The sequence below is a fragment of the Triticum dicoccoides genome, chromosome 1A (assembly GCF_002162155.2).
Source record: "Triticum dicoccoides isolate Atlit2015 ecotype Zavitan chromosome 1A, WEW_v2.0, whole genome shotgun sequence".
Classification (NCBI taxonomy): domain Eukaryota; kingdom Viridiplantae; phylum Streptophyta; class Magnoliopsida; order Poales; family Poaceae; genus Triticum; species Triticum dicoccoides.
Window position 1 is genome coordinate 486,637,348 of NC_041380.1, and position 12,842 is coordinate 486,650,189.

General features: G+C 44.0%; 1 long non-coding RNA gene across 1 annotated transcript; it reads left to right on the forward strand.

Moving 5' to 3' along the window:
* Nucleotides 1-7: 7 nt before the first annotated feature.
* On the forward strand, nucleotides 8-1,013 carry LOC119306542. The gene is made up of 2 exons (XR_005148983.1): nucleotides 8-499; nucleotides 606-1,013. It is a non-coding gene; the product is annotated as an uncharacterized LOC119306542 (long non-coding RNA).
* The last annotated feature ends 11,829 nt before the right edge of the window (nucleotides 1,014-12,842 follow it).

Here is a 12,842-nt window from a genome sequence, read left to right on the forward strand (position 1 = left end):
CGGATCCAGGCCAGGGCGGGCCCCCGCGACGCCCCGCTGCCGGAGCCAGGCCACGACGGCCCCCCGCGTCGCTGCCCAGCCTGCTTCCCTCGCGCCGCCGCCCAACCTCCTCCCCCCGAGACGCCGCCCAACCTCCGCGACTCACCCTTCCCTCCCCGGCCTCCTTCTACCTCCGCCGTCGCGCCGGCCGGCCTAGCCCCGCCGTCATCCTCGAGAAGTGCGCCGCGTGCCCTGGAGCAGTGCACCGCGAGCCTCTCTAGCAGCTCATCCATGGGCGCCGGCAGTTTTTTTTGGCCTGCAGTTCGGTGCCCCCCGCGTGCAGTCCGGTGGTGCTACGCATGTACTAGTGCTCAGGTGAGTCGCACTACAGCTCGGTTGGGTGGGCGCCAGTGTCCTCCGACGGGCATGTGTGCAGTGCACTCCGGCGGCGGGGGGTAGCCATCTCCTCTCACGCTTCCAGCAGCATCGGGAGGAGGATGGTGGAGAAATATTCTCCCAGGTGCAATTTGTCTGATGTTCTTGCATTTGTGTGCAATTTCGGTGATGGCATTCATGCCCAGGTCCAATTTTTCATTGTTGTTATCCACTGACGGCGAGCAGTGCAGCTTGCTATCGTTGCAGGTTAGTTGGGCGTCAATGCAGTACGCAAGCACTTGAGAGGACGATTGGCACGCACTTCAGTTTTAGCCGTGCGACGCTGCAGTATGGATGCACGCGGCAGGAGGTTCGTTGCTGCAGTTTGCTTGGTGTTGGCAGGAGGTTCTCCAGCTGGCCCATGTAGTTTACCTGGTGCAGTTCGGCCAGTTGATGGTTGCGGTTAAAAGGAAAATTGTGTGGAGTACACTTTCTTTGGGATGAAAAAATAAGTGCAAATGTGGTTCACTAATTATTTTCTCAGGGTTCAGTTAACTATATTTTGTGTGATGAGAGCCGCTCCAACGTTTGATTTAGTAAACTGAACCCTGAGAAAAGTTATATGGACTCGTTTGAAAATTGTTTACCAAAGAAGTTCATTTAGAATTGTATTGCGGCTCATTTCTCTCGACCATGCGGTTCGCTTCTTCGCACGTGTACAACTTGCCAATGTGGAAATACAAAAACTCCAAACAGAAAAAATAAAGCAGGAAATGAAGTGCAAAGATATGTTAAATGAAAAATGGTAGAGAAACGACAAAAAAAGTAATGCCGTTCACTTGACCATTTGATGCAGTGCAAAAATGTGTTAAATGAAAAATGGTAGAGAAACGACAAAAAAAGTAATGTCATTCACTTGACCATTTGATGCAGTGCGGTTTTCTAACTGAAGCAGTGCGGTCGGGTGTGTGATGTTGTTCATCCCATAAGTGCAAAAAAATGTTACGGAAGTAACAAAAGTAATGCGGTTCACTTCTTGATAGTGTTCTGGTTTATTTACACCTGATGTGAAGTGCACTCTACTTTCTCGTCCTTGAAAAAATTACGTTTGAATAAAAGAAATCATGCAGTTCTCTTACCCGTCCAATGCAGTGCGGCTTTTCGTCTGATGCAGTGCGGTTTTCAGTCGGATGAAGTACCCACGTCGATTTAGGTGTCGCGAAAAACAGAGTGTCCGCATTTCGGTAAATTTGAAATTCCTCTTAAACCGTAAAGAATTACAGAGAGTGTTCTACATGAAAAAGTTGCGTCTCGTCGATATCTTTCCAACAGCGTATGATTTGAATTACTCCGACCAGCCGTTCGTAAAAATTTCGCGGAAAAACAGCCGCTGCCTCTCGAAGTCAGCCGCACGATTTTCAAAATTAACTAAAATCCGTAAGGAATCTCAAAACCATTTCAACATATGAAAGTTGCGCCTTGTCCGTAGCTTTCCAACGGCGTATCATATGTCTCGTTTGTCGTCATATGAAAGTTGCGCCTTGTCCGTAGCTTTCCAACGGCGTATCATATGTCTCGTTTCGACAAACGGTTAGAAAACTGGAGCAAAAACAATACCGAAAATTTCAAAAAATTTGAAAAACAGAGTTCCGCGATTTAGTAAATTTGAAACTGCTCTTAAACCGTAATGAAGTAGAGAAAGATTTATATATGAAAAAGATGCACCTCGACGATATCTATCCAACGGCGTATCATTTGCTTCATTCCAACAAGCGGGTTAGAAAAAAACACGAAAAAACGCTCGCTACCACTCGTCATCCGCTGCACTATTTTCAAAACTGCTCTTAAACCGTGTGGAATTTCGAAAAATGTTCAACATGTCGAAGTTGCGCCTAATCCATAGCTTTTCAATGGTATATTACACGCCTCATTCCGATAAACGGTTAAAAATTAGAGCGAAAACAGTACCGAAAAAATAACGCGTGCAGTTTTTTCCGACGAGAAGTTCACTAGTCTCTATTGCAGTGCTCGTCGTCAAAATGATGCAGTGCGCTTATGTTGAGCGTGCAGTGCCGAAGTGGTGTGCAGAATAGTTATTCTGCTAATATTAGCAGAATAGACCGTCTGTATATATATATATATATATATATATATATATATATATATATTTTGTTTTGGATGTTTAATGGGCTTTATTATACACTTTGATATTATTTTTGGGACTAACCTATTAACCCAAGGCCTAGTGCAAATTGGTGTTTTTTGCCTATTTCAGTGTTTCGCAGAAAAGGAATATCAAACGGAATGAAACCTTTGGGAGAGTTAATTTAGGAACAAACATGATCTAGAGGACTTGGAGTGGATGCCAAGAAACAATCAAGGAGGCCACGAGGCAGGAAGGCGTGCCTGCCCCCCTGGGCGCCCCACCCTCGTGGGCCCCTCGTGGCTCCACCGACCTACTTCCTCCTCCTATATATACCTAAGTACCCCGAAACCATCCAGAGCACCACGAAACCCTATTTCCACCGCCGCAACCTTCTGTACCCGTGAGATCCCATCTTGGGGCCTTTTCCGGCGCTCCACCGGAGGGGCCATCGATCACGAAGGGCTTCTACATCAACACCATAACCTCTCCGATGATGTGTGAGTAGTTTACCTCAGACCTGCAGGTCCATAGTTATTAGCTAGATGACTTCTTCTCTCTCTTTGGATCTCAATACAAAGTTCTCCTCGATCTTCTTGGAGATCAATTCGATGTAACTCTTTTTGCGGTGTGTTTGTCGAGATCCGATGAATTGTGGGTTTATGATCAAGATTATCTATGAACAATATTTGAATATTCTCTGAATTCTTTTATGTATGATTGGTTATCTTTGCAAGTCTCTTTGAATTATCTGTTTGGTTTGGCCTATTAGATTGATCTTTCTTGCAATGGGAGAAGTGCTTAGCTTTGGATTCAATCTTGCGGTGTCCTTTCCCAGTGATAGCAGGGGCAGCAAGGCACGTATTGTATTGTTGCCATCGAGGATAAAAAGATGGGGTTTATATCATATTGCTTGAGTTTATCCCTCTACATCATGTCATCTTACTTAATGCGTTACTCTGTTCTTATGAACTTAATACTCTAGATGCATGTTGGATAGCGGTCGATGTGTGGAGTAATAGTAGTAGATGCAGGCAGGAGTCGGTCTACTTGTCACGGACATGATGCCTATATACATGATCATGCCTAGATATTCTCATAATTATGCACTTTTCTATCAATTGCTCGACAGTAATTCGTTCACCCACCGTAATACTTATGCTATCTTGAGAGAAGCCACTAGTGAAACCTATGGCCCCCGGGTCTATTTTCCATCATATAAGTTTCCACCACGAAAACCTAATTCCACCACCGCAACCTTCTGTACCCGAGAGATCCCATCTCGGGGCCTTTTCTGGAGCTCCGCCGAAGGGGGCATTGATCACGGAGGGCCTCTACATAAACTCCATGGCCTCTCCGGTGATGTGTGAGTAGTTTACTTCAGACCTACGGGTCCATAGTTATTACCTAGATGGCTTCTTCTCTCTCTTTGGATCTCAATACAAAGTTCTATTCGATGTAATCTTTTTTTTGCGGTTTGTTTGTTGAGACCGATGAATTGTGGGTTTGTGATCAAGTTTATCTATGAACAATATTTGAATCTTCTCTGAATTCTTTTATGTATGACTGGTTATCTTTGCAAGTCTCTTTGAATTATCAGTTTGGTTTGGCTTACTAGATTGATCTTTCTTGCAATGGGAGAAGTGCTTAGCTTTGGGTTCAATCTTGCGGTGTCCTTTCCCAGTGACAGCAGGGGCAGAAAGGCACGTATTGTATTGTTGCCATCGAGGATAACAAGATGGGGTTTATATCATATTGCATGAGTTTATCCCTCTACATCATGCCATCTTGCTTAAAGCGTTACTCTGTTCTTATGAACTTAATACTCTAGATGCATGCTGGATAGCGGTCGATGTGTGGAGTAATAGTAGTAGATGCAGGCAGGAGTCGGTCTACTTGTCACGGACGTGATGCCTATATACATGATCATACCTAGACATTCTCATAACTATGCTCAATTCTATCAATTGCTCAACAGTAATTTGTTCACCCACCGTAATACTTAAGCTCTCGAGAGAAGCCACTAGTGAAACCTATGGCCCCCGGGTCTATTTTCCATCATATAAATCTTCCAATACTTAGTTATTTTCATCGCCTTTTATTTTACTTTGCATCTTTATTTCTCTTTATCATAAAAATACCAAAAATATTATCTTATCATATCTATCAGATCTCACTCTCGTAAGTGACCATTGAGGGATTGACAACCCCTTTATCGCGTTGATTGCGAGGTTCTTATTTGTTTGTGTAGGTGCGAGGGACTCGTGCGTGATCTCCTACTGGATTGGTACCTTGGTTCTCAAAAACCGAGGGAAATACTTACGCTACTTTACTACATCACCCTTTTCTCTTCAAGGGAAAACCAACGCAGTGCTCAAGAGGTAGCACGTCTCACTGATACGTCTCCAACGTATCTATAATTTTTGATTGCTCCATGCTATATTATCTACTGTTTTGGACATTATTGGGCTTTATTATCCACTTTTGTATTACTTTTGGGACTAACCTATTAACTGGAGGCCTATCCCAGAATTGCTGTTTTTTTTGCCTATTTTAGGGTTTCGAAGAAAAGGAATATCAAACGGAGTCCAAACGGAATGAAACCTTCAGGAACGTGATTTTCGGAACGAACAAGATCCAGTAGACTTGGACCCTACGTCAAGAAACAAAGGAGGATGCCACGAGGTAGGGGGGCGCGCCTACCCCCCAGGCGCGCCCTCCACCCTCATGGGTAGGGCTGGACCAAAAGCTCGTAGCTCGCGAGCTTAATGAGCGCTCGATAGTTCGGCTCGTTAAGCTCGTAGCTCGCTTCTTAATGAACAGAACCAATCATTGATTTTAGCTCGTTAAGCTTAACAAGCTTAACGAGCGAGCTAACGAGTTTCACGAGTAGCTCATTAAGCTCGTTAGTAACAGCACAACGCATATTTTCATCTTACGTGACAAATTTTTTTGTAGCACCTCAGCCCATCTATTTAATCTAATCGACATATGAGGCAACAAACTACTTCATTTCTTTTTGTCACCATATTTCATCTTGAAAACCATACCTCCACATTCATCATGTACATCATAACACATTATAGTCTGTTAACGAGCGCCCGCGAGCACTCACGAGCTTAACGAGCTTCAAACGAGCCGAGCCGAGCAGAGTTTTCTGCTCGTTAATCTTAACGAGCTTAACGAGCCGAGCCTTAACGAGCACGAGCTTAACGAATACGAGCTTAACGAGCCGAGCTGCTCGTTAGTCCACCCCTACTCGTGGCCCCCCTGTTGCTCCACCGATGTACTTCTTCCTCCTATATATACCTACGTACCCCCAAACGATTAGATATGGAGCCAAAACCCTAATTCCACTGTCGCAACTTTCTGTATCCACGAGATCCCATCTTGGGGCCTGTTCCGGAGCTCCGCCGGAGGGGGCATCCATCACGAAGGGCTTCTACATCAACACCATAGCCTCTCCGATGAAGTGTGAGTAGTTTACCTCAGACCTTCGGGTCCATAGTTATTAGCTAGATGGCTTCTTCTCTCTTTTTGGATCTCAATACAAAGTTCTCCCCCTATTCGATGTAATCTTCTTTTTGCGGTGTGTTTGTTGAGATCGATGAATTATGGGTTTATGATCAAGATTATCTATGAACAATATTTGAATCTTCTCTGAATTCTTTTATGTATGATTGGTTATGTTTGCAAGTCTCTTCGAATTATCAGTTTGGTTTGGCCTACTAGATTGATCTTTCTTGCAATGGGAGAAGTGCTTAGCTTTGGGTTCAATCTTGCGGTGTCCTTTCCCAGTGACAGTAGGGGCAGCAAGGCACATATTGTATTGTTGCCATCGAGGATAACAAGATGTTTTTTATCATATTGCATGCATTTATCCCTCTACATCATGTCATCTTGCTTAAGGCATTACTCTGTTTCCATGAACTTAATACTCTAGATGCATGCTGGATAGCGGTCGATGAGTGGAGTAATAGTAGTAGATGCAAGCAGGAGTCGGTCTACTTGTCTCGGACGTGATGCCTATGTACATGATCATACCTAGATACTCTCATAACTATGCTCAATTCTGTCAATTGCTCAATAGTAATTCGTTCACCCACCGTAAAATACTTATGCTCTTGAGAGAAGCCACTAGTGAAACCTATGGCCCCCGGGTCTATCTTCATCATATTAATCTTCCAATACTTATTTATTTACTTTTCTTTTTTCTTTGATTTTATTTTACTTTGCATCTTTATCACAAAAATACCAAAAATATTATCTTATCATATCTACCAGATCTCACTCTTGTAAGTGACCGCGAAGAGATTGACAACCCTTATCGCGTTGGTTGCGAGGAGCTATTTGTTTTGTGCAGGTACGAGGGACTCGCGCGTAGCCTCCTACTGGATTGATACCTTGGTTCTCAAAAACTAAGGGAAATACTTATGCTACTTTGCTGCATCATCCTTTCCTCTTCAAGGAAATCCAACGCAGTGCTCTAGAGGTAGCAAGAAGATTTCTGGCGCCGTTGCCAGGGAGTCTACGCAAAAGTCAACATACCAAGTACCCATCACATACCCTTATCTCTCGCATTACATTATTTGCCATTTGCCTCTTGTTTTCCTCTCCCCCACTTCACCCTTGCCGTTTTATTTGCCCTCGCTTTTTCTCGCTCGCCTTTCTTCCGCCATGTCTGAATCAAAAAGGGTTGGGGGTTCTGTCCTGAGTTTTAGTACTTTGGACAACCCTTCTATTCTCGCTAAGCTCATAAATAAGGATACTATGGAAAAACCTACCGAAGTTATCAATGAGAATCTTAATAATTTTGATGAAGATGATTCCGGAATTTTTCGTTATTTACTTGATGAATCTTTGAAAGATGCTTGTGTTGGAAATATGCCCTAGAGGCAATAATAAAAGTATTATTATTATATTTCCTTGTTCATGATAATTGTCTTTTATTCATGCTATAACTGTATTATCCGGAAATCGTAATACACGTGTGAATACATAGACCACAATATGTCCCTAGTGAGCCTCTAGTTGACTAGCTCGTTGTGATCAACAGATAGTCATGGTTTCCTGGCTATGGACATTGGATGTCGTTGATAACGGGATCACATCATTAGGAGAATGATGTGATGGACAAGACCCAATCCTAAGACTAGCACAAAAGATCGTGTAGTTCATTTGCTAGAGCTTTGCCAATGTCAAGTATCTCTTCCTTCGACCATGAGAGCGTGTAACTCCTGGATACCGTAGGAGTGCTTTGGGTGTATCAAACGTCACAACGTAACTAGGTGACTATAAAGGTGCACTACAGGTATCTCCGAAAGTATCTATTGTTTTATGCGGATCGAGACTGGGATTTGTCACTCCGTGTAAACGGAGAGGTATCTCTGGGCCCGCTCGGTAGGACATCATCATATGCGCAATGTGACCAAGGAGTTGATCACGGGATGATGTGTTACGGAACGAGTAAAGTGACTTGCCGGTAACGAGATTGAACAAGGTATTGGATACCGACGATCGAATCTCGGGCAAGTAACATACCGATAGACAAAGGGAATTGTATACGGGATTGATTAAGTCCTTGACATCGTGGTTCATCCGATGAGATCATCGTGGAACATGTGGGAGCCATCATGGGTATCCAGATCCCGCTGTTGGTTATTGACCGGAGAACGTCTCGGTCATGTCTGCATGTCTCCCGAACCCGTAGGGTCTACACACTTAAGGTTCGATGACGCTAGGGTTATAAAGGAAGTTTGTATGTGGTTACCGAATGTTGTTCGGAGTCCCGGATGAGATCCCGGACGTCACGAGGAGTTCCAGAATGGTCCGGAGGTAAAGATTTATATATGGGAAGTCCTATTTTGGCCACTGGAAAATGTTCGGGATTTTTCGGTATTGTACCGGGAAGGTTCTAGAAGGTTCCGGAGTGGGGCCCACCTGCATGGGGGGACCCACATGAACGTGGGTAGTGGGGGAAAGGCCCCACACCCCTGGTCAAGGCGCACCAAGATCCCCCCTTAGAAGGAATAAGATCATATCCCAAAGGGATAAGATCAAGATCCCTAAAAAGGGGGGATAGCAATCGGTGGGGAAGGAAATGATGGGATTTCTTTCCTCCCACCTTTGCCAACGCCCCAATGGACTTGGAGGGCAAGAAACCAGCCCCCTCCACCCCTATATATAGTGGGGAGGCGCATGGGAGCTTCACCCTTGCCCCTGGCGCAGCCCTCCCTCTCCCAAGTGCTCCTCCTCTCTCGCGGTGCTTGGCGAAGCCCTGCAGGATTGCCACGCTCCTCCACCACCACCACGCCGTTGTGCTGCTGCTGGACAGAGTCTTCCTCAACCTCTCCCTCTCTCCTTGCTGGATCAAGGCATGGGAAACGTCACCGGGCTGTACGTGTGTTGAACGCGGAGGTGCCGTCCGTTCGGCACTAGGATCTCCGGTGATTTGGATCACGACGAGTACGACTCCTTCAACCCCGTTCTCTTGAACGCTTCCGCTTAGCGATCTACAAGGGTATGTAGATGCATTCTCTTTCTACTCGTTGCTGGTCTCTCCATAGATAGATCTTGGTGACACGTAGGAAAATTTTGAATTTCTGCTACGTTCCCCAACAGTGGCATCATGAGCTAGGTCTATTGCGTAGATTCTTTGCACGAGTAGAACACAAAGTAGTTGTGGGCGTTGATTTTGTTCAATATGCTTACCGTTACTAGTCCAATCTTGTTTCGATGGTATTGCGGGATGAAGCGGCCCGGACCGACCTTACACGTACTCTTACGTGAGACAGGTTCCACCGATTGACATGCACTTGGTGCATAAGGTGGCTAGCGGGTGCCAGTCTCTCCCACTTTAGTCGGAACGGATTCGATGAAAAGGGTCCTTATGAAGGGTAAATAGCAATTGGCATATCACGTTGTGGTGTTGCGTAGGTAAGAAACGTTCTTGCTAGAAACCCATAGCAGCCACGTAAAACATGCAACAACAATTAGAGGACGTCTAACTTGTTTTTGCAGGGTATGCTATGTGATGTGATATGGCCAACAAGAATGTGATGAATGATATGTGATGTACGAGATTGATCATGTTCTTGTAATAGGATTCACGACTTGCATGTCGATGAGTATGACAACCGGCAGGAGCCTTAGGAGTTGTCTTTATTTATTGTATGACCTGCGTGTCATTGAACAACGCCATGTAATTACTTTACTTTATTGCTAACCGGTAGCCATAGTAGTAGAAGTAATAAGTTGGCGAGACGACTTCATGGAGACACGATGATGGAGATCATGATGATGGAGATCATGGTGTCATGCCGGTAACGATGATGATCATGGAGCCCCGAAGATGGAGATCAATGGAGCTATATGATATTGGCCATATCATGTCACTACTATATAATTGCATGTGATGTTTATTATGTTTATGCATCTTGTTTACTTAGGACGACGGTAGTAAATAAGATGATCCCTTACACAAATTTCAAGAAGTGTTCTCCCCTAACTGTGCACCATTGCTACAGTTTGTCGCTTCTAAGCACCACGTGATGATCGGGTGTGATGGATTCTTACGTTCACATACAACGGGTGTAAGACAGATTTACACACGCGAAAACACTTAGGGTTAACTTGACGAGCCTAGCATGTACAGACATGGCCTCGGAACACGGAGACCGAAAGGTCGAGCATGAGTCGTATAGTAGATACGATCAACATGAAGATGTTCACCGACGTTGGCTAGTCCGTCTCACGTGATGATCGGACACAGCCTAGTTGACTCGGATCATGTAATCACTTAGATGACCAGAGGGATGTCTATCTAAGTGGGAGTTCATAAGATGAACTTAATTATCTTGAACATAGTCAAAAGACTCTTTGCAAATTATGTCGTAGCTCGCGCTTTAGTTCTACTGTTTAGTTATGTTCCTAGAGAAAATATAGTTGAAAGTTGACAGTAGCGATTATGCGGACAGTAGAAAGCTTATGTCCTTAATGCACCGCTCAGTGTGCTGAACCCCAAACCTCGTCTGTGGATGTTGTGAACATCGGACATACACGTTTTGATAACTACGTGATAGTTCAGTTAAACGGTTTAGAGTTGAGGCACCAAAGACGTTTTCGAAACGTCGCGGAACATATGAGATGTTTCGAGGGCTGAAATTGGGATTTCAGGCTCGTGCCCACGTCAAGAGGTATAAGACCTCCGACGATTTTCTTAGCCTGCAAACTAAGGGAGAAAAGCTCAATCGTTGAGCTTGTGCTCAGATTGTCTGAGCACAACAATCACTTGAATCGAGTGGGAGTTGATCCTCCAGATGAGATAGTGATGTTTCCCCAAAGTCATTGCCACCAAGCCGCTAGAGCTTCGTGATTAACTATAACATATCAGGGATAGATATGATGATCCTTGAAATATTCATGATGTTTGACACCGCGAAAGTAGAAATCAAGAAGGAGCATCAATTGTTGATGGTTGGTGAAACCACTAGTTTCAAGAAGGGCAAGGGAACAAAGGGATACTTCATGAAACGGCAATTCAGCTGCTGCTCTAGTGAAGAAACCCAAGGTTGAACCCAAACCCGAGACTAAGTGCTTCTGTAATAAGGGGAACAACCACTGGAGCAGCATTACCCTAGATACTTGGTAGATGAGAAGGCTGGCAAGGTCGATAGAAGTATATTGGATATACATTATGTTAATGTGTACTTTACTAGTACTCCTAGTAGCACCAGGGTATTGGATACCGGTTCGGCTGCTAAGTGTTAGTAACTCGAAATAAAAGCTACGGAATAAACGGAGACTAGCTAAAGGTGAGCTGACGATATATGTTGGAAGTGTTTCCAAGGTTGATATGATCAAGCATCGCACGCTCCCTCTACCACCGGGATTGGTGTTTGCGTTGAGCATAGACATGATTGGATTATGTCTATCGCAATACGGTTATTCATTTAAGGAGAATAATGGTTACTCTATTTTTGAATAATACCTTCAATGGTCTTGCACCTAAAGGAATGGTTTATTGAATCTCAGTCATAGTGATACACATTTTCATGCCAAAAGATATAAGATAGTAATGATAGTACCACTTACATGTGGCACTGCCATGTAAGTCATAATGGTATAAAACGCATGAAGAAGCTCCATGTTGATGGATCTTTGGACTCACTCGTTTTTGAAAAGTTTGAGACATGCGAACCATGTCTATTGGTGTATATGCATGAAGAAACTCCATGCAAATGGATCGTTCAGACTCACTTGATTTTGAATCACTTGAGATATGCAAATCATACCACATGGGCAAGATGACTGAAAAGCCTCATTTTCAGTAAGATGGAACAAGATAGCAACTTGTTGGAAGTAACACATTTTGATGTGTGCAGTCGAATGAGTGCTGAGGCATGCAGTGAATATCATTATGTTCTTACTTCACAGATGATTCGAGTAAATGTTGAGTATATTTACTTGATGAAACACAAGTCTGAATTATTGAATGGTTCAAGTAATTTCAGAGTGAAGTAGCAGATCATTGTGACAAGAGGATAAAATTTCTATGATATGATCATAGAGATGAATATCTGAGTTACGAGTTTTGGCACACAATTAAGACATTGTGGAAATTGTTTCGCAATTAATACCGCCTGGAACACCATAATGTGATGGTGTGTCCGAACATCATAGTTGCACCCTATTGGATATGGTGCGTACCATGATGTCTCTTATCGAATTACCACTATCGTTCATGGGTTAGGCATTAGAGACAACCACATTCACTTTAAATAGGGCACCACGTAATTCCGTTGAGACGACACCGTTTGGAGAAACCTAAGTTGTCGTTTCTTAAAGGTTTGGGGCTGTGACGCTTATGTGAAAAAGTTTCAGGATTGATAAGCTCGAACCCAAAGCGGATAAAATACATCTTCATAGGACACCCAAAACAGTTGGGTATACCTCCTAATTCAGATCCGAAAGCAATATGAATTGTTTCTAGAATCGGGTCCTTTCTCGAGGAAAGGTTTCTCTCGAAAGAGTTGAGTGGGAGGATGGTGGAGACTTGATGAGGTTATTGAACCGTCTCTTCAACTAGTGTGTGACAGGGCACAGGGAGTTGTTCCTGTGGCACCTACACCAATTGAAGTGGAAGCTTATGATATTGATCATGAAACTTCGGATCAAGTCACTCCCAAACCTCGTAGGATGACAAGGATGCGTACTACTTCAGAGTGGTATGTAATCCTGTCTTGAAGGTCATGTTGCTAGACAACAATGAACCTACGAGCTATGGAGAAGCGATGGTGGGCCCGGATTCCAATAAATGGCTTGAGGCCATAAAATCCGAGAGAGG